The sequence below is a fragment of the Gossypium arboreum genome, chromosome 8 (genome assembly GCF_025698485.1).
Source record: "Gossypium arboreum isolate Shixiya-1 chromosome 8, ASM2569848v2, whole genome shotgun sequence".
NCBI lineage: Eukaryota > Viridiplantae > Streptophyta > Magnoliopsida > Malvales > Malvaceae > Gossypium > Gossypium arboreum.
Window position 1 is genome coordinate 80,031,187 of NC_069077.1, and position 22,598 is coordinate 80,053,784.

Here is a 22,598-nt window from a genome sequence, read left to right on the forward strand (position 1 = left end):
TTGAATTGGTAAGCCTTAAATCTATGTGATGATTGAAATTGTATGGTTGTGCTGGAAAATGAGTTAATGTGTAAAATGCTTGATTATCTTGTTGTGTAGAATATGAAATGTGGATGTATGACTTGGTACGAGATTGGACCGGAAGGTCCGAGGTATTATGGTATAGATTCGATATGGATGAGTACCTAGCCTCGTTTGTTGTACATGTTGTAGTGTATGTCGGTGGATTGATGAATGCTTATGACTTACTGAGTTGTAAACTCACTCGGTGTCTTTTTCTTGTCACCCATTTTAGGTCTCTCGGATTCGTATTGCTTGCGTGATCGGGACCGTCGTTGAAGTCATCACACCGCTGAAATCTTGTGGTATTGTTTTTGTTGTTGAAGAACATTTGGCATGTATAGGCTATTATATTTTGTCGAATTGTGGGTTGTAAACTTTAAGCCATGTGAAAATGGCCTATGTGGTCGTCGAGTGGGATGCTAGAACCTATAGCCACGAGTCTTAGAAACTCTAATTTTGATAAGGTGGCCACAATTTGTGTCATGTATGATGGATGATTAAGGCCAAGGAAAGATTCATGAAATTGGCATAGTCTACTGCAGTAACTGTTGCGGACAGCAGCAGTGAGATGAGATTGAAAAATCACTAAAAATAGTAGAAGTAGAATTAAATAGTGGGTAAATTATGAAATTGAACCTTGATGAATCTATTTTCATATGGATGAAACGAAACGACCATATGAGCAGTATACTGAGAAATATTAAAGTTCTCGTGAGACAGGGCCAGAACAGTTTCTGGGTCCCCTGACGCGACTTTGAAAATTTACCATAAATTATACAGAAAGAATTAGGAGTCATGCCTTATATGTACAGATTCCATTTTGAGTCTAGTTTCATTAGAAACAAACGGCACCAGTATTAAAGCCCTGTACAGAGAGATATTCAAGTTGTAACACGCAAAGGTCAGAGCAGTCGATCCCTGTAACATGGGTGATTTTAACTAATAAACTGTACCAATTGGCCCGACCAAAATTCTAGAAATAAATCCATGGATGGGTATGTGAGTCTAAATTCAGGTAAAATTTACGAAACCAGTTTCCGAGTTTTGAAACTCGAGATATGATTTTTAAGGCGATGGTGATGCAGTTTTCCAGCCTGACTGGAAATGACAAATTGGTTGGTACCTTGAGAGGATTTGGCCGTTAACCTCTCGTGTCCGACACCGGCGACGGTCACGAGTTAGGGGTGTTACATCAAATCACTTTTAATTTCCAATTTGTTCCCATTCAATTTCAATAGCCATAAACACTTTTAAATCAATTTCATTCAAATCAATATCATTATTTCAATTACTTTCCTAAATTTATCTACCATGCATTTTAATTAAAATATAACAATTAATAATAAATAGATTTGAATTATAGTAATACAAACCCAGATTTCGTAATTACTCCTCGATAACTTTCTACTTTCCTTTCGGTGCCGATGCCTTGGGTTCTTTGCTAACTATGAAAATAATAATAATTTACACTATTAATTACAACATTAATTAATAATAATAATAATTGAATTTTATCCGGTTTATACCCTAATTCAATTTAATCCTAATTAACTCATTTACTTTTCTAACTCAATTCATACTTTATTTCCATTCAATTTCCTTCCATATTCTACTTAACTATCTAATGTTCATAATAAAACCCTAATTTAAAACTTCTTTCAATTTAATCCCTACAACACAAAACTTATAGCCTAATTTACAAGTTAATCCTTTAATCAATTCTAACTTGAAATTCATTCAATTAAACCCCTAATTCATTATTTTATTCAACATGAACTATGTTCAAAAACCTAAGAATTTTCAAAATTTCAACTTGATTTCCACAAAACTTTGTTCTAAATCTTCTAAAATATCAAAATTAAGTAAAAAAAACTTAATTGACTTACCAATTAAAGCTTTAAGCTTCAAAACCCTAGTTTTTCCTTTTCTTTTTCTTTTCTTCTTTCCTTTCCCCCTTTTTCGAATTGCTCTCTGTTTCTTTTCTACTTTGTTTTGTTACTTTCTTTTTTATTTTACTTTATTATATATATATTAGTTAACAATAATAATAATAATAATAATAATAATAATAATAATAATAATAAATATCTATTTACTTAAAATGTAATTAAATAAATATATTACAAATGTATAAATACTATTATTACATTTGTATATTTTTATCACCATACACTTGGCTCTTATTTAATTCAATTCATAATATGAAATTTATAATAAGTTAATTTAATAATTATTATTATAATAAATATATTTAGCTTAAAATGTAAGTAAATAAATAATTATATTACAAATGTTTACATATATTTATTACACATGTGTTTTATCATCACCCTACATTTGTCAACTATTTAATTTAATTTATAATTTAATATCAATTAAATAATAATAATAAATATCTATTTAATAACAAATATATGTATTACAATTGTGCACACATATATTTTTTACAATTGTATATTATCTTCACCATCTACTTGTTCTTATTTTATTTATTTCATAATATAATATAATATAATATAATATAATATAATATAATATAATATAATATAATATAATATAATATAATATAATTATATAATTTAACATAATTAAATTTTTAACTAATCTATTTATTTATATTAATTAAACAAACAGAAATCTTAGATTTTTGTTTTGTTTGCCGCCTCATCTAATGGAATAGGCTTAATTACCTGTTTAGTCCCTCATATTTTCTTTTAATTTATAATTAGACTTTCACACATTATTCAATTTAGTCCTTTTTTCCTGATTCTCTTAATTAAGCTATATTCACTTAGTCAAAACCTAATTAAATACACCACTAGACTCATAAATATTTCTAATAATTATTTACGAACCCATTTCACTAAAATAGAGGCCCGATATTGCACTTTTCCGATGCCCGTGAATTTTAGGTCATTACAAACAATGTTTCACGTATAATCAGGATTTCTAAAGATAAGAATGGAGTCCACGATACCTTTGAGATGAGAAGGTGTTAAAATAGGTTTTTTTTATCCAATTGACAGAATTCAAGCCATCTGATTTGATGATAAGTTTACGTGAGATAAACCATCTCGATTTAGTAATGAAATAATTGCGACTCTAATTGCAAGTAATTATGCCATGATGGAATCAACTTCACCGATTGCTCTTGAGAAAAACATTAAAACTTCACCAACTTCGTTATGAAGAATACCTCTAATACTTGCGAGGTCGTCCCTCCTTGATGCAACACCATCAGCGTTGAATTTAAGGAAATTGGACTACGGAGGCTGTCATCTTTTGGATGATCTATCAAGTTTCTTGCCAATAAGAGATTGAATAAGATAAGGAAACATAAAATGTCGTCGAATGAGGCCATAGAGACAAATCACTTAATTTTGAACCACAAAGCAACCCTAGCAAATAAAACATCAATGACTTGAACCCTATCCCATATTTTTATTATTGAAAAATCATATTATTTTTGTGAGACCAAATAGACCCACCAACAACAAAGAATAGCATAAACCAAATCTTGTTGCAACAATTGGAATTAATAGCACAAATTCATACCATGAAAAACATATCAAGATTGTTTGGGGCCACTCAAGGATCTCCCATAATGAAGCACAATGCTACCAAATAGCCCAAGACTCACGACAACTAAAAAATAAGTAATTAACAATCTTTTCCTCTAAACCACATAATGGGTAGCAAAAAGCATTAGATGGGATAATTTTCATCTTAGAAAGCTTTACTTTAGTAGGCGTTCTACCATTTAACAATCTCCAAACAAATATCTCGATTTATGGTGGAGCATACCATGCGTAAATGTAATGACTCAAAATTTAATGGTGTTGAAAATGCCGTTTCAAAATCCCATTTCTGTAAATCGAGTTTGAAAATAAAAAATAGGAATATTTATGATGTTAATATAAAAATATAATGAAGTTTGATTAAGTAATTTAGCCGAAAAAGTAGTTAATTAATGCTTAGGGACTAAATTGTAAAAAGTCTAATCACTATAAATGTAACACCCCTATCCCATATCCATTGCCGGAATAGGGTTACGAGGCATTACCAATAAAATCACAACATATGGCATACATTTCTCAAACATAAATCCATTATCACTTAAATATCAATCAAACATAATTATATTGTCCCTTAGAAGGCTCTATGAGACCTTAAAACATGCTTGAAAGAGGTTTGGGACTAAACCGATAACATTTGAAAACTTTGGGAAACTTATAAAATTTTCATGCATACAGGGATCACACACCCTTGTGAACAGGATGTGTGCCTTACACGGTCACCAGACACACCCGTGTCACAAGCCGTGTGGAAACAGGACATACATACTAACTTGCATCACACGGCCGGAGACATGCCCGTGTGCATGGCCGTGTGAAATCTAGAGGGTATACTGACTTGGGTCACATGGCCGGCCTCACGCCCATGTGCCAGCCCGTGTGTCACACATGGCTAGTAGACACGTCCATGTATCTAAGCCGTGTAACTCACTGACTTGTTTAACTAAGTTACAGCAGACACATGGTCGAGTTACACGCCCGTGTGCTCAACAGTGTGGGGCAAAATTAGGCTTGGTTTGAGCCACATTTCTTATTCTCCTCAAGTGTACCTAAACCTCATCATTTAATATCATTTCAATGCATTTATAGGCAACCAAAACATGCTATTTCAGATACAAATCATGCCATTTAAAATCCATCAATTCCACTACTCAAATCATAATCCAAAACATACTAAAACAATATGTCATTACCAAAAATTTCACCTATCTTCTCTATGCATTTTTCTCATTATCTTATCATCTATTTTAAGCCTCAAATCATACCAATTAATCATCACAACATCCATAACAAACATGTCAAATATATATTATATTTCACTTACCAAACTCATAAAATAAGCCAACCCAAATGGGCAAATACACACCAATATTTACATCATTTATGAGCCAAATCTCATGGCTAATATCATATCTCAAAACACAACATCATATCACTAGCCTATACATGCCATATACCATATTTACAAAGCATCAAAAGTACCAACAAGTTGATTAATAGTGTGATGGTGTTCCTAATGATCCCCGAGTCCGAGCTAGCTTTGATTATCTATAAAATAGGGAAAGAACATACAAAGTAAGATTTAAAAGCTTAGTAAGCCATATACAAATAAAATTACCACATGAATCAACATCATTTTCATCAATAGGCAAACTATGTATAAGCACATAAAAGCTCACAAACCTTTCTCAATGTATACATATTCAATACCATAAATGAATTCATCAAATACTTTCCTTTTCAATACTTGCTGAATCTCATACGTACCTGAGTCACTTAACTCATTCACACATTCTTCCTCAACTTGACTTTTGCCCGTTGAACATTTGGAATCTTTAATGATACTTGGAAATCACATATATCTCATATAATGCCATATCCCAGATATGGTCTTACATGTTATCACATATCGATGCCGATAGCCCAGCTATGGTCTTACACGAAATCAAATAACGATGCCAATGTCCTAGACATGTTCTTTGTAACACCCTGTACCCGAGACCATTGCCGGAGTTGAACACGAGGTGCTAACGAACTTAACTCCTTACTTAAACAGCTCATACAATTCATTTTTAAAATTTCCAGACGAGCTAGCTAACTGCATCACAGTCACTCTAAAAATCATATCTCGAGTTCCAAAACTAGAAATCCAATTCCGTAAATTTTTCCTGAAACTAGACTCATACATATATTTACTAATTTTTTTTCTAGAATTTTTGGTTGGGCCAATTAGTACAGTTTATTAGTTAAAGTCTCCCCTGTTTCAGGGTTCGACTACTCTGACCTTCATGCATTACGACTTAGATATCTCCCTGTACAGGGCTTCAATGCTTATGTCGTTTATTTCTAATGAAACTAGACTCAAAAAGGAATCTGTACATATAAAGAATGACTTCTAATTATCTCTGGTTAATTTATGGTGAATTTCCAAAGTCAGAACAGGGGATCCAGAAATCGCTTTGGCCCTGTTTCACAAAAACTTAAACATCTCATAAAATATGGCTCATATGGTCGTTTCGTTTCTTTCATAAGAAATAGACTCATCAAGATTCGATTAAATAATTTATTCATTATTTGATTCCATTTCTACTATTTTTAGTGATTTTTCAAACTCACATCACTGCTGCTATCAGCATCTATTTTAAGGTAAATTTCACCTATTTCATAGTTTTCCATGAATCAACTAGTAATTTGACATACATTATTTCCAAGTATAATCACGATTAGCCATGACATACGTAGCACCAATAGAACCATGATTGGCCATTCCAATGGCTAATCATTACCAAACATTTCCACACCACTTAATAACCATATCATAAGACCATATATACAAAATGATCATAATGTTATACTCAAAATATACAAGCCATTTTAGCATGGCTATCTGAATATACATTACCAAAAGATACTTAATTAACAACAAGGGTCAGCCCTATACATGTCATTATCAAATTCAACTGAAGAGTACCAAAAAGTGGCTTAGATAGTGTGGATGACTTGACTTTGACACCTCCGAGTCCGATGGTGACGAACAAAATCTATAAAACAGAGAATTTAAGCAAAAGATTAAGCACTTGATGCTTAGTAAGTTTTAAGTAATGAAATCATTTAAAAGAGTGGCATAATAAATTCAAAGTTTACTTGTTCCATCCTTTGGCGAATATAAACCTAACTAAGGTATCATTTTATCATTCATATCACAAAGGTAAAGTCAATATATCCAATTTAAATTCAATCTATAGCCAAATCTGTTCATCTCAAATTTCCATATCAATCTCATGCATATACACATATATCTCATATTTATGAAATTGAACTCTCTAATCTTGAACTCATGCATCATGATCAGATCATAAACATTTGAATGATTTAACAATGGTGAAGCATACCTACCGAATTTCGTAGTCATAGTTTAAAATCAATTGTATTCTCAACGAGTAAATTACTTACAGGTTATCTTACGGTAAGTAGCACAGTGTTTAAAATTGTTTCCACATGTATTATATGATTTCTCGTGCGAACACTTATGGGTTTTCAACCTCAAATATTATGCCGGCACAACCACCCTTCGGAATCAAGCACGATTCTTAACACTGGCTCAAAGCCCTTCGAGACCAAGGTCGGATTAGGCCACTGGCTCGAAGGCCCTTCGGAACTAAGTCTGGTTATGACACTGGCTCAAAAGCCCTTCAAAACTAAGTTCGGTTATTAGCACTGGCTCAAAAGCCCTTCGTAATTAAGTTCGGTTATTAGCACTAGCTCAAAAGCCCTTCGTAATTAAGTTCAGTTATTAGCACTGGCTCAAAAGCCCTTCGAACCCAAGCTCGGATTTACACCCCGATTAACATTCACACATATATGCATACATGTCTATATATCATATCACATTTGAATATCATTCTTGGTACTCGAATGCGATTACAGGATGTTTACTAACCATACATCGTTCGATTCATTAGTCCTAAACAAATAACGTGATCCCGTTTCGTTAATCCATAAGATTTCTATAACCAAACGGCTACAAGTAAATACTTTACTTATTTATTTTGTCATGTAATTCAAGTAGAATCATTAGGTCACAAGTTAATTATTATGCTCATAGATAAATAATTGCCTTATCAAATCATAAACTAAGTTTCATTACTCAACGACTTACCTCGGTATATTCGAACGGTTGCGGATAGGCTACTCGACTGCTTTCTCTTTTCCTTTATTTGATTTAGACCCTCTATGCTCTTGAGCTTAATAAAACAAATAAATTTATTCAATTACTTGTCCAACTTTACTATATACGAATACCTATTTATTAAGATTCATCTCAAAGTAAATAATAGGCAACCGATCATATATTTTTCCCATAGTGATATTCAAATATTAGAGCCAAAGAATCACAACTATCGAATGTTTAACTATGATCGGACATGTGATATTACCCGAATGTCCTAAGCTAATTACCGAACCCATTGCCTCAATTCATGGACATATCGAATAGAGTAATCCTTACTTGAACTATTAGCCAACTTTATCAAATGAACAATTATACTTAAAATACCACATATATATATATATCTACATAGGTGCATAGATACGGATACCATGTTACCAACAATTATTTTCTAGCTTAGTAGCCGAACCAATATATAAACTCATAAGCTAAGCGGTTCGTCAATATTATCTATATATATCCAATTCATTTCTTATCCAATCAACTAGTTAAGTTAAAGTCATGACATATTATCAATAACCTTACCATTACCAAGCATGCTTATTATTTACTATATCCAAACCAATTTACAAGCTAATTCATACAGTCAAACGAATCAATAATAAACTACAACCTAGTCATATCTACCCGTCACATTTACTCTACTTAAACCGAATAAGCATGTACATAAAGTCCTTGGCCGAACTTCACTAAACACAAGTCAACCATAATCTTAATATTTATCTTATGCATAACCTTATTTACCATCCAATAATCATTAAAAAAAATATCAAACTCTTAATATTTATGTACAAAGCCGAATCTTGATATGATCCAACCTCAAACTCATTCATTTCAACCACTCACACGGTATTTGTTCAATTCATTAAACAAATCTATGTTTGGCTATTATACTCATGAGTGTTAAAATTTATAATTTGACTAACTTAAACCCTTCTCTTCAACAATTTTTCATACAACATAAAGATCATAACCCAAGCTCATCCTTTAATAACCGAAACCGAATGCTCAAACCACCACCAAAATTTCAAATTTTGACATGGGCTATGTAAGAAATTTGCTAATTAACTAGAAACAAGCTTAAAATTTTAAAATCTAACACAATTAACTAACCTTCCTTGAGCTTAAAGTGACCGAAATCTTTCCTTCTTTCTTTCTTCAATTCGGCCAAGAAGAACCAAAAAGAATGAAGCTTTGTTTTTATCACCTTTTTTTCTTTTTATTATTATTATTACTTAACAAAATTCAATTATACAACCATTAACAAATTATTTACATCTATTTTAATATAAATTCCTCATCATGGCCGGCCATTATAACCAAAAAGGGTTATTTGACATGCAAGTACAATTATTTTATAACATGCATAAATAGGCGACTTTACATTTGCCTAGCACATTTCTAAATTTTCTCACATAAGTCCTTTCTAATAAATTTCACATACAATTAAAGAAATTAAAGTATGAAACTTTCACACATGCACTTTCAAATATATTAAGCATTAAATATGACGATTAATTATTTTTTTACAACTCGTTTTTGTGGTCTTGAAACCACTTTCCGACTAAGGTCAAATTAGGGCTGTCACAGTCTTACACGTAATTTCATAATGATGCCAATGTCCCAGACATGGTTTTACACATAATCACATCTCATTAATCCTAATGTCATGACATTCGTATCCTATACTATTCTTAAGGTTTGTACGAGACTTTCGGATATTGTAACCATGTCGATTCTTGCTCGTATTTGATCATTCAACATTCATAGCAGTTCAATAACAATTAAACATATATAATTCTATTTAACGATATTTATTTACATATGAACCTACTACGTATTCAGAATAAACGAACTAGATCGACTATTCGATAACCTTTGATTTTCCCGATCTAAATCCGATTTCTTTCGTTCTTGATCTATATACATTCAAAATTAACTCATTTATTCATAAAATCATTCAATTTAGTCCACAAATACATATTTAGGCTTTTTACACTTTAACCCCTATAGTTCCACATTTTTACAAATTAGTCCTTATTTCACAAAAATACAAATTCAAGCAATTTAATCCAATTTCACCATAGCCGAATTTCACTAGTGTCCCTAGTAGCCCACATATTTCATTTATTTCACATTTAAACCCCTCAATTTACACATTTCACAATATAGTCCCTATCTGACATTTTTGTCAAAAATCACTTTACAAAACATTAAAATCTATCATCAAGTTTTCATATTTCATCATCAAACATCTAAAAGCTCAAATAATCATCAATGGAACTTCACAAAATCATAAACAAATTCAAAAATTAAGGCATAGGCTAGCTAGAATACAAAGCAACGATCTAAAAAACATACAAATCATCAAAAACCAAGCTAAAGCCATACTTTAATCAATCTTCAAAGGTGCCGAAACTTAAAGCTCCCCAATTCTACATTTTCTTTTCTATTTTCGGTTGAAATAAACAAAGGTGAACATGTTTTCATCTTTTGTTTTATTTAATATACATTGTTTTATTTAATTACCAAATTAACGTTAGTTAAATAACATTTAAAACATCAAATACATGCCTATTTATGTCAAATTCCACTATCAATGGTCTAATATCATCATAAGGTCCTTTGGTTTAATGAATCATAGCAATTAAACACTTTTTAACAAATAGAATGCAACTTTTGCATTTTACGTGATTTAGTCCTTTTATCAAATTAAGCATTCAAACACTAAAATTATTTCACGAAACTTTCACACATATATAGTCACATGCTATAAACACCAAAATTAATATTAAAATAATTTTTTAACCTCGAATTTTTGGTTCCAAAACCACTATTTTGATTTAGCTAAAATCGGGTTATTACAACTCTCCCCTACTAGGGATTTTCGTCCTTGAAAATTTTACCAGTGAATAGGTTAGGGTATTGATTTCTTATAGCATGCTCCGGTTCTCACATAGCTTGCCATAATACTTTCACTAATGCAATTCTTGTAACACCCCTTACCCAAGTCCGAGGCCAGGACCGAACACGAGGCATTACCTGACTTAAATGCATGCATACAATCATTTTCGAGTTATAAAAACTAGATCAAATTTAAAAAATTTCAATAATTGTCTAAAAGACCTTGATATGGGCTTACGAGACCCAAAACACACTTTGAAAACGGTACGGGGATAGTTCCAAATACCATTTGAAACAGGGACACACACTCGTATGGTCAGTTCCACATGGCCGTGTTGAAGGCCTGTGTGACTCACACGGCCTGAGCAAAATATGGACATAGGCATGTGGAATTATTTTTTTAATTCGAACCTACAGGCGTTTTCACACGGCCGGACACACGCCCGTGTCCCTCATACGGCCATGACACACCTGTGTTGTGTAACACCTTTAACCCATATCCGTCACCAGATTAGGGTTATGAGGTATTACCAATTAAACTATTATTCATACAAACGTTGTTTATAAATTTTAAATCAAAATTTAGATCACATATAAGCTCATAACTCAACTCATTATCAAATCTTAAAATAAATTGAGATACACAATACATCACAAATAATGTATAATATAAAATGTACATACAAATTTAAATATTTATTTCATACACAAAACATGGAACACATCTATGGCATCAATATTAATCATTTAACTTAAGGAATACATATGTCACGTGTATGCACAGGTTGCACTAAATTTAATATATATATTTCATTATTATTTCTTTGTTTTTCTATTTGTATGGCATTACAACTTTAAGTATTAAAGTATTCATAAGTAATACATTAAGGCAGTTTGTTTCACTTTGTATATACTTGTAAACATATAAGTAGTTATAACCGACCATGACCACACAAACCTATAAGGCAAATTTAAATGTCCAATTAATGTCAGTAAAGATTATTCATACCTACTATAATCATTACAATATAAATATTTGGTCTAGAAAATTTAATCAATTTATGCACACACCATTAAAAATACACTTATATATATATATATACCTAAAGTTACATATTAAATGGCAAAGTAGTAGTCAATATTTGGATAACTTAATTATTGATCATTTAATGTCATCCATGGTTTAACATTAAAAGCAGATTCTTAGTAATTATGTCTAATTATATAATTACATTATATAATTTAATAAGTAATCACATCTAAATGTTTAATACATTGCACTATGGCCAAATATACTAATAATAAACATGTACATATTGCGCAGCCAACTAAGCTAATATATATCTATCCAACACTTTTTATTCGTTCCACATTTTACATTTCTATCACCAATTATTATATAATACACTAAATACATATTATTCTTTTATTCTCATAACCGAATTTATTCACCTAACACCACATACCTATCCAAGTCCCCACTGGCAATTTTATCATCAATCAAGCTCATTAAATCTTTTAACCAAGAACATGTAAGACCAAATTTAGACATAATAAGCAAACTGTTTTCAAGCATATAATACCTATAGTAACATTTTAAATATTCTAACACGTAACTATAAAATCAAGATAGACATAGCCCATACTTAACATAACCCAATTCAACTTAAAGGTTTAGCCATTTTTGCATGGCTTTTATACAAAACCAAAATTCATCAAGTCAAGCACACTTTAGTCTATACATGCCATAATTTGCATTTAATTTATAAAGGTAACCAAAATAGTAGATAGTGTGATAAGCCTCGCTGACGATCCCCGAGCTGATAACTTGATTTCCAAAATCTAAAAAAAATAGAAACAAATATACACACGGTAAGCTATTATAGCTTAGCAAGTCATAAGCAAATAATTGACCTAACAAAGTGTTACACTCAATTAGGCTAATACATTGTAAATAAAAAACTATATACCATTTAATCTCGAATTAAAACCTGTATATAAATCCCATGTATACATTCGCACATGGGCATTAACTAGGCCGAATGGTCAAAAGGCCAAATCGTCTTATTATCTTACAACTTTCCAAACAACTAATTATATTATAATCAAACCTGCATATACTTTTTACATAAGCTAGTAAATTACAATATAATATCGCATAAATATTTATATATATATGTATATCACCAACAAGGCCATTTATATATATAATCACTCACTTGCATATAATTATGAATCATTTCTTGATGATCAACTTTTAAAATCACAAAGCCGAATTCACATACCAACAACACTTAAATTTATTAATATCAACTTCACATGAACAAACAAATATTAAGTATTAACTTATATTATCATTAATAGCCAACAAACTAATTCATACCTGGCCGTTTAACTCGTAATACACACTCCTATCCAATTTACCTTTGCCCGATAAACCATTCGGAATTGGATAGGACACTCGGATAATCACACAAGTCGTACAATGCCAACGTCCCGGCGTGGTCTTACATGTAGTCACATATCGATGCCATTTGTCCGGACGGGTCTTACTCGTAAACACATATCGAATCACATAACGATGCCATGGTCTTACTCGCACACATATATCGGAATCCTATGTCATGACATATGTATCCTAACTATTCCTAAGGTTCATACGGGACTTTCGGACGTCGTAACTCGGTCGAATCAAACTCGGAAGTGTAGTAGTCAAATTTAATCATTTTCGGCCATAACTTATTAAAAATTCTACATTTCATAACAGCATATAAAAATAACATTTAATTACCAAATAAACATGTCTATTTGCTTATAAACTTACCTCGGACGGTACAAAATGAAATCGGGCAGCTAGTCGATAACTTTCGTTTTTCCCCGATCCAAATCCGATTTCTTTAGTTCTTGATCTAAAAATATTTAAATTAAGCTCATTCAAACATATTTTCATTCAATTTAGTCTAAAAGCACATAAATAGGCAAATTACCATTTTACCCCTAACATTTACAATTTTTACAATTTAATCCCTATTGCACAAAATACAAAATACACCGAATTTCTCTATACTTATGTTGGGCCAAATTTTACCCACTCTCAAACAAGTCCATATATTCAATTTATTTCGGATTTTAGTCCATCAAATTATTATTTTTGCAATTTTACTCCTAATTACTCAAAATCATCAAGAACTCCAATACAAAATATGTTAATCTAAAACATATCTTTCATTTTTCATCATCAAACAACAAAAATCACAAAGTATCAACAATGGCACAACTCAAAATATTCATCAAAATAAAAAATTTAAGCATGGGCTTTGTAGTACTCGAAGCAACGATCTCAAAAACGTAAAAATTATCAAAAACCGACAAAAAAACGAACCTTGATTGAGCTTCCAAATAGGCCGAACCCTAGCTTATTCTTTCTTCTTTTCTTTTAACTTATATTCGGCAATGAAAAATAACTAAGACAAATATGTAAACTTTATTTTATGTTTATATTATATATGTTATAATAATTGAATTACTTTTATAACTTTTTTTTAATATAAAAATCACATGATATAAGTCTTAACCGTCCCACTAATATAATTATGGGTTATTTACAACATAAATCCTTCACTTTTAAAAGCCACTAACAATTCGGCCCATTTATATATTAAACTACCAAATTTTTCAATTTACGCGATTAAGCCCTTTTATTTAATCGGATACCCAAACGATAAAATTAAATCACGAAAAATTTACAGATATAAAATTCACAAAAAATTAACATAAAAATAATTTTTAAATATTTTTCTGCCTCGGATTCGTGGTCTCGAAACCACCGTTCCGATTAGGGTCTAAATCGAGCTATTACATGTTGCAACCCGTGTGTAAAAACCTTGACATTTTGTTTTTAACATTAGCAACCAATTAGGGGCATACGACCAAAGCACATGCTAGTGGCCAGGGGCCATGTTCTCCACACGGCTGAGACACACGGCTATGTCTCTGCCCGTATTTTTACTACCATGTATACTGACTTACAAATTCAAAGTGCAGGGGACACACGGCCGGACAACATGCTCATGGGGCGGACCGTGTGTGGCACACAGCCTAGACACATGCCCGTGTGTCTACCCGTGTGGACAAAAATAAGGCTATCTACCAAGCCTTTTTGCCACCCTTACTCATACCAACCTACAAAGTAACCCATACCACCAATCCACAGAGCAATACAAAGCCGATTCAACCACAACAAGATATTGAGAAACAACCCTATTACACTTTAACAATCCAACAAGTACTTGTTCATTCATGCAATTTGCCCATCCGTGAATCATCATTAATTGTATATCATAGATAAATGTTAGCCATTATTTATGGCCTTATACAAAATAAAGGGTTTCACCCTAAGCCAACCCATTTGGCCAAATCATAAAGACACAAAACTCAAAAGACAAAAGTCCTATACATGCCATAATCAAAATAAAAAGAAGTAACTATGCCAAGTGCTTCAAATGATAGTGTGAACGAGACCTCTGACGGTATTTGATCCACGGGCTAATTTGGTGGCACTACAAGGAAATGGAAAGGAAAATAGGTAAGAATAAAGCTTAGTAAGTTACATGTAAATAATGAAATAGCTACAAGTTACTAAAAGGGATCATACTCTTAACATAATTCAATTTGTACACGAAAGTGAGGATTCATAAATATTAATTGTTCATATTCATCTCTCACCAAGCATACAATGTTGATTGAATTCACATTTCATACTTCATGTAAAATACCCAGATGGTCATAAACATAACTTACTCATTTTCCTTCCTTACTAAACATACAACGTAAATGAAGCTCGTATTTCGAAATTCTCATTTAGGTACCTATACCACTTACCACATGGTCATAAGTTCTCTTATTTCGATATAAATCATAAATCTTCAGTTGAACCATTTGGAATACTACAGGATATTCATTAGCCCCAAACATGGGATAAGATGCCGATGCCATGTCCTAGACATAGTCTTACACTGGCTAGCACATCAAAGTCGATGCCATGTCCTAGACAGGTCTTACATTGACTTTCATATATCGAGGCCGATACCGTATCCCAGATAGGTTTTATACTGGCTCTCATCTATCGGTGTCGATGCCATATCCCAGACAGGTCTTACACTGACACGCAGCAAGTTGACGCCATGTCCCAGACAGGTTTTACACTAGCTTGTATATCTTGAGGCCGATGCATGTCCCAGACATGTCTTACACTAGCTCTTGTCTTAATGTCGATGCATGTCCTAGACATGTCTTACACTGGCTCTCAATATGTGGCAGATGCATGTCCCAGACATGTCTTACACTAGCACACATATCACCCAATGTCATGGCATGAATATCCAAATCTATTCTTAATGTTCAACCGGAAGTCTTCATTATACAATTTCTCATTCACAATGCAAATCAACAATTCGTACCATACTAATCGTACAATACATGATAATATTGAATTAGCATTATTTACGTACAACTTACCTTGGCTTACAAAAGGTGAGCAACTAATCGGCCTAATCCACAAGCTTGCCTTTCCCTGGTCTAAGTCTAGTTTTCGTATTTCTTGATCTAACATAATAAAAATTCACTCATTTAATCACTAAATAAATTTAAACAATCAAATATTCACAATGACCATTTTGCCCCTAGACTTTCACAAAATGACCATTTTACCCTTAGGCTTGAAAATCGATTTTTATCGAATTTTTTCATGTTTTAAGCCTAGCCGAACCCTTTTTACTCCTATAGAAACCCAAAATTTCCATTATTTCACAAAAGTACCATCTAGTTTACAAACTTTACAAAATGGTTCTATTAGGGTTTTCATGAGAAGTCCTTTCACAAAAGTTGTTTATTTAACAACCAAGGTTCATTTTCTTCCATAAAAACTTAGAAAACATCATAAATTCTTTCATGAAAAATCCCTAGACTATCAACCATTTTGCAAAATAGTCCCCTCAATAGATAGCTCATGCTACAATGGTTCCAAATGTACCAAAACCATCAAAAACAACCATCTAAAACACTTACTTGTGAGAGGTACAAGTTGTAACACCCCTTACTCGTATCCAACACTGGGACAGGGCTCGAGGCGTTACCAGACTTAAAAATTCATAAACATACAAAACTGGGTCACTAAATTTTGCCCAAAATTAAAACTTTTAGAACATATGTTATCGTCCCTTAAACAGGCCATCGAGGCCTATAACTTACATTAAGGCGGTTCGGGACAAAACCGAAAACATTCAGTAAACTTTGGGAAACTTAATAAATTTCTAGCTTTGAAGTGCCACACGCCCGTGTAGGTGGGCCGTGTGGACTTACACGCTCGTGTGGCTTGGGGCACGCTCATGCCCTTAGCCCGTGGGCAACACTAACCTTTAAACACGACCATGGCACACACCCATGCTGCCTGTCCATGTTCAATACTGACTTTGGGACACGGCTATGGGACACGCCTGTGTGACCCACCCGTGTCCTATACTAACTCAAAATTTTAAATGCAGGGGACACACGACCATAGCACACACCCATGGGAGGGAACCGTGTGTCACACACGGCCTAGACACACGCCCGCGTGTCCAACTATGTGGACCTTAATAGGCTATTTTCCAAGCCTTAAGTCACCCCTTTTTACTCCTTATACCATTATACTATGTTTACAAACTTATAAATTAAACATCCATGTTCAGGGTATTATCAACTTATTACCATATCACACATTTATTCCATAGCCATGACCACCTCAAATGGTCCTAAGGCATTCACCATGTACATATGTTATATACTTCTTATACATAGTGAACAAGCATAATCACATACCCACATCACAAGACATTTACATATATCATGGATGAATAGGCTTACAAGCCAAAATCATTATAAGCCACATCTCATGGCTACATACAACAAATCATTATAAGCCAATACATTTGGCTAATCACAACGACATCGATCATAGAAAAACTAAGTCCCTATACATGCCACTCACTTGAACACGTTTAACATATACATGTCAATACTCCAAGGGTAAAGGCTTGATAGTGTGATGCTGCCTTCGACGATCTCCAACCCCGAGCTGACCTGTCAAAACTAAAAGAAATGGAAAGGGGGAGTAAGCTTTACACTTAGTAAGTCCATATGAAAATAATAAGCATTATAATAACATGTTTCCTTAGGTAAAACAACTATAATTATGCTTTTATTCATATTCTGGTCAAGCTGTCTACTCGAGTTATAGTCGATAAATTATTTATAACTCGAGCTACAGAATTCAAAATTAATATCCGTTAATTTTCCCAGAAACTAGACTCATATCTCTTCTTATCATAAAATTTTTAAAATTTTTGGTCTAGCCAATAATTACAGTTTATTATTCAAAGTCTCCCATGTTTCGCTGTTTGACGGCTTCAACCTTTCTTCACTAAAATTTATTTATCTCCTAGTATGAGACTTGGATAATGTTTTTGTCTCTTTCTCATAAAATTAGACTCATTAAGGATTTTATTCATATGAATTTTAACTCATATTCTTTTACAATTTCTAGTGATTTTCCAAAGTTGAGACAGGGGAGTCTGGAATCACTCCAACTCTGTCTCACAAGAATTCGAGTATCTCATGATATAGAATTCTTTTGCTTACACCGTTTCCTTTATGTGAAACTAGACTCATTAAGATTTAATTAAATATTTTATTCAGTCTTTAATTCAATTTTCACGATTTTTAGTGGATTTTCAATGCCGAACCAATGCTACTATACCAAATTTGTCTTAGTGCAACATGATAATAACCATCACAATTTGTCATAGAAATTAGTCTCATAAATATCATTCATTCATTTGCACCATCGTCATAAGTCCATTTCATTTCACATGTCAAGCACGTGTTCATGGGTTTCGAGTACTTACCTGTGCTATCATTTAGCACCGCACTCGTCCAAACATGACAACTCACATGCATCATAATATTATTGTATAACATACATTATGTATCATGGCAAGAGCCTTTTATTTCATTTCTCATATTAATCTTGTTGAATTTTTCAGAATCTCAATGGATATCCTATCCACCGCCAATTCATATAAGTGATCATTTCATATACGCATTCCCGCAAAAATCACATCTTACGGTAGGATTACCAGTCCAGGCTCAATGCCTTGCACTGACAAGCACTCTCAATGAGCTCAGATCTGAATTACCAGTCCAGGCTAAATTCAGCCCTAATCAGATTACCCGTCCAGGCTAAATCCGTTTACACATATTTTTCGGGAGGCTTGATCACTTAAGGAACACCCGTCTGGGCTAGATCCTTTCTATATTTGAGGTCAACGGATTACCCGTCCAGGCTAAATCCTTTTCTGCAACACATGCAGGATCTCAAGTCATGTAAGCCATGGTTTATCCATCGAATTTCTCTTTTTATTCAACCGAGATTTTTCTATTTTCATCAAGTATCTCATTATGCATAGCTGCTCATGCCATGTACATCTAATTCAACACATTTCCATGTTTATTTAGACATTAGTCCATAAGATAGACATGGTATTACATATAATTATAATTTGGCATTTATTACAATATATAATCTTCATATAAACTAAACAAATATCCATCACCCACTGTTAACACATCAATTTAAGTTCAAGTATGAACAATAATAATATCATTGCATTATCATTGACATATGAACTTACCTCGGTTTCGAGTACGACTATTTATTTCGAGTTTGTGCTTAACCTTGTTCATCCTCGTCCTAAGTCCGAATCTTGTTTTCCTTGATCTATAATATCACATTTAGCCTACTAATTAGTCACATTATTCATAGGGGTCCAAAAATCATATTTTTACAAATTTGTATTTTGACCCCTAAATTTTTGCATATTTGCACTTTTTCCCCAAAGGTCAGAAATTAAACTTCATCCTATTTTCTTATGTTTTATGACATGCTGATCATTTTTCATAACTATGACAGCCCCCAATTTCCACTAAATCACCCATTTATGACTAATTTTACAACTTTTACAAAACGGTCCTTTCGGACGTTTTCATTGAAAACCGCTTAGTAAAAGTCATTTTATTAAACACCCAACACTCATTTTCTACCATTAGACATCAAAATGCATGCATATTACTCATGGGTAAATTTTTAAACAGAAACCCTGTAATACCCCCTACCCGTATTCATTACCGGAATAGGGTACGAGGTACTACCGGAGTTTACAATTTTTTTTTATATTTAATATAGCCCTTTTATAAATATCTAACCTTCCCTGCAATATTAAATCGAGACCAATCCACTTCAACCAAAACAATTCAACATCTTTTCAAGATAAATTCATGCATATTTATAAGATAACGTCATTACATACCCAAAACCAGGTTTGTTAACCATACTAATGGCTAACTTTATATTCATTTCACGTTAACATTTACTTTATTAGCTTATACATGCCATTGATTTCCAAAATAAAGTTTCTTTATATACCGAAATCCTGAGGTTGATAGTGTGATGTGTCTCCGACCAAATTCGACCTCCGAGCTTTTAACACTACAAAACAGGGAAAAAGGAAACGAGGTAAGCACTTTGTGCTTAGTAAGCTCATGTAACAAGAATTATACTTACCTAATATTTTCAATACAATATAATAAACATTCATATATCCATTCAATGCATTATTACCCTAATATGCACAAACTCAACATTCAAGTTAGTACAATAATTTCCATTTACCAATAATATATACCATGATTGATGAGCTCATCAATATCATAATTTCCATTTCCTTGTTATTTTTCCATATTTATCCCATTGAATTTATCGAAATTTTGATGGATTTTCAGAGGGACACTCTTAGTGTACAATTCCGGGTCCGTCAATTCATATTCATGTGCGCACATTTCCATTTCAGAGAGCACACTCATGAACCTCAACCTTGCGGCGGGATTACCACTAGGCTAAATCCTCGCAATATAAACTCATAGAGTATTTTCGGGATTACCATCAGGCTAAATCCTCACAACGACAATCACTCTAATGAGCTTGGATCCAATTACAGTCGAGGCTAAATTCAGACCCTAATTCGGATTACCCGTCCGGCTAAATCCATTTTACACATATTCTTCGGGAGGGCTATATCAAGATAGGATCACCCGTCCGGGCTAGATCCTTTTTACCGTCAATTCCTTTTCAGAGATCCATCGAATTTTCCTTTCATTCAACCGGGATTTCTTCCCATTTTATCAAATATATCAATGTTTCATTAATTTTCATACAATGAACATTCAAATCATATTCACATCAATAACATACAATCTCAAGCAATTTAAGAATATAATTCAAGTTACACGAACTTACCTTGATACTTGTTTGTAAACAAAAAAAAATCTACTAATCCCGAACTTTTTCCTTTCCTCGATCTAGCTTTGTATTTGAATCTTCTGGATCTAAATAAATAAATTTAATTATCAATTTAATACATTTTATGTTCCTATGCAACAGTTTCTATAATTCAACTATTATTATTTATAGTTTATTCAAAGCTATCTATTTGAGTCATAGTCTCTAAATTATTTATAACTCGAGATACGGAACTCCAAATTAAGATCCGTTAATTTTTTATGAAACTAGACTCATATATATTCTTACCATAAAATTTTCATAATTTTTTGTTTAGCCAATAAGTACATTTTATTCTTTAAAGTAACCCCTGTTCTGCTGTCTAACAGTTCTGACCCTTCTTCACTAAAAATTAATTATCTCTTTATACAGGATTCAAATGATGTTCTTGTTTGCTTCTATTAAAAATAGACTCATTCAAGATTCTATAAATATAAATTTAAGCCCATAATTATTTTTATTCAAATTTTTATGATTTTTCAAAGTCAGAATAGGGGAACCCAAATTCATTCTGACCTTGTCTCACAAAATTCATTATATCTCAAAATTTACAAATTAATTGCTTACACTATTTCTTCTATGAGAAACTAGACTCAATAAGTTTTAATTTCATATTTTTTTCATCTTCTAATTTTATTTCTAAAATTTATGGTGATTTTTAAAAGTTAGTCTACTGCTGCTGTCCAAACTGTTTTTGTGCAAGCTGTTTATTACCATTTTTCCCCTAAGCTTTTAATAAATGATAATTTCGTCCCTACTCAATTAGCCTCTCAATTGAGCTGATTTTTCTCAATTAACATTTTATTCTATCACCTTAAACTAGTTTAAAGCCTTTAGGAATCAGAATTTCAGCAATAGACTTTAATTCTAAGCATTTTCACAATTAGGTCCTAAAAATCAATTTCTATTGAAATTACCTAATAAAATCATCTAATAAACAAATTAAAGCTTTAATTTCATTCTATTTCATCATAAACTTACAAGACTCAACCATGGTGACTTTCAATTTCATCCATGAAATCAAAAACTAATGAATTTAATAGTAGGACCTAGTTGTAAAAGTCTTAGAAACACAAAAATTACAAGAAAAAGGCAAGGATTAGCTCACTTGGTGCAAAAAGTATGAAATACCACCTTAGATAACCCTCCTATGGCGTTTTTAGCTGCTGGAATTGAATAGAAATGAAGAGAAATCTAGATATTTCCTATGTAGTCCTAGTTTTATTTAGTTAATTTTGCAATATTCCTATTTTGCCCTTAATTTATCAAATTTCCTGCTGATTTCATGCCCTTACCGTCCAGCCTAAATAAATTTTGGGTCTAATTGTCTTTAAATCCTTTCTCATTAGACTCTTAAGCTATTTAATCATTCTAGCAACTTTTACACCTATTACAA

The 22,598-nt window shown here is 32.4% G+C and overlaps 1 long non-coding RNA gene across 1 annotated transcript; it reads right to left on the reverse strand.

Annotated features, from left to right (window-relative positions):
* Positions 1 to 12,508: 12,508 nt before the first annotated feature.
* LOC128296530 (uncharacterized) lies at positions 12,509 to 14,249 on the reverse strand. The gene is made up of 3 exons (XR_008287147.1): positions 14,153 to 14,249; positions 13,595 to 13,679; positions 12,509 to 12,612 (listed from the first exon to the last, which is right to left on the reverse strand). It is a non-coding gene; the product is annotated as an uncharacterized LOC128296530 (long non-coding RNA).
* Between the last annotated feature and the right edge of the window lie 8,349 nt (positions 14,250 to 22,598).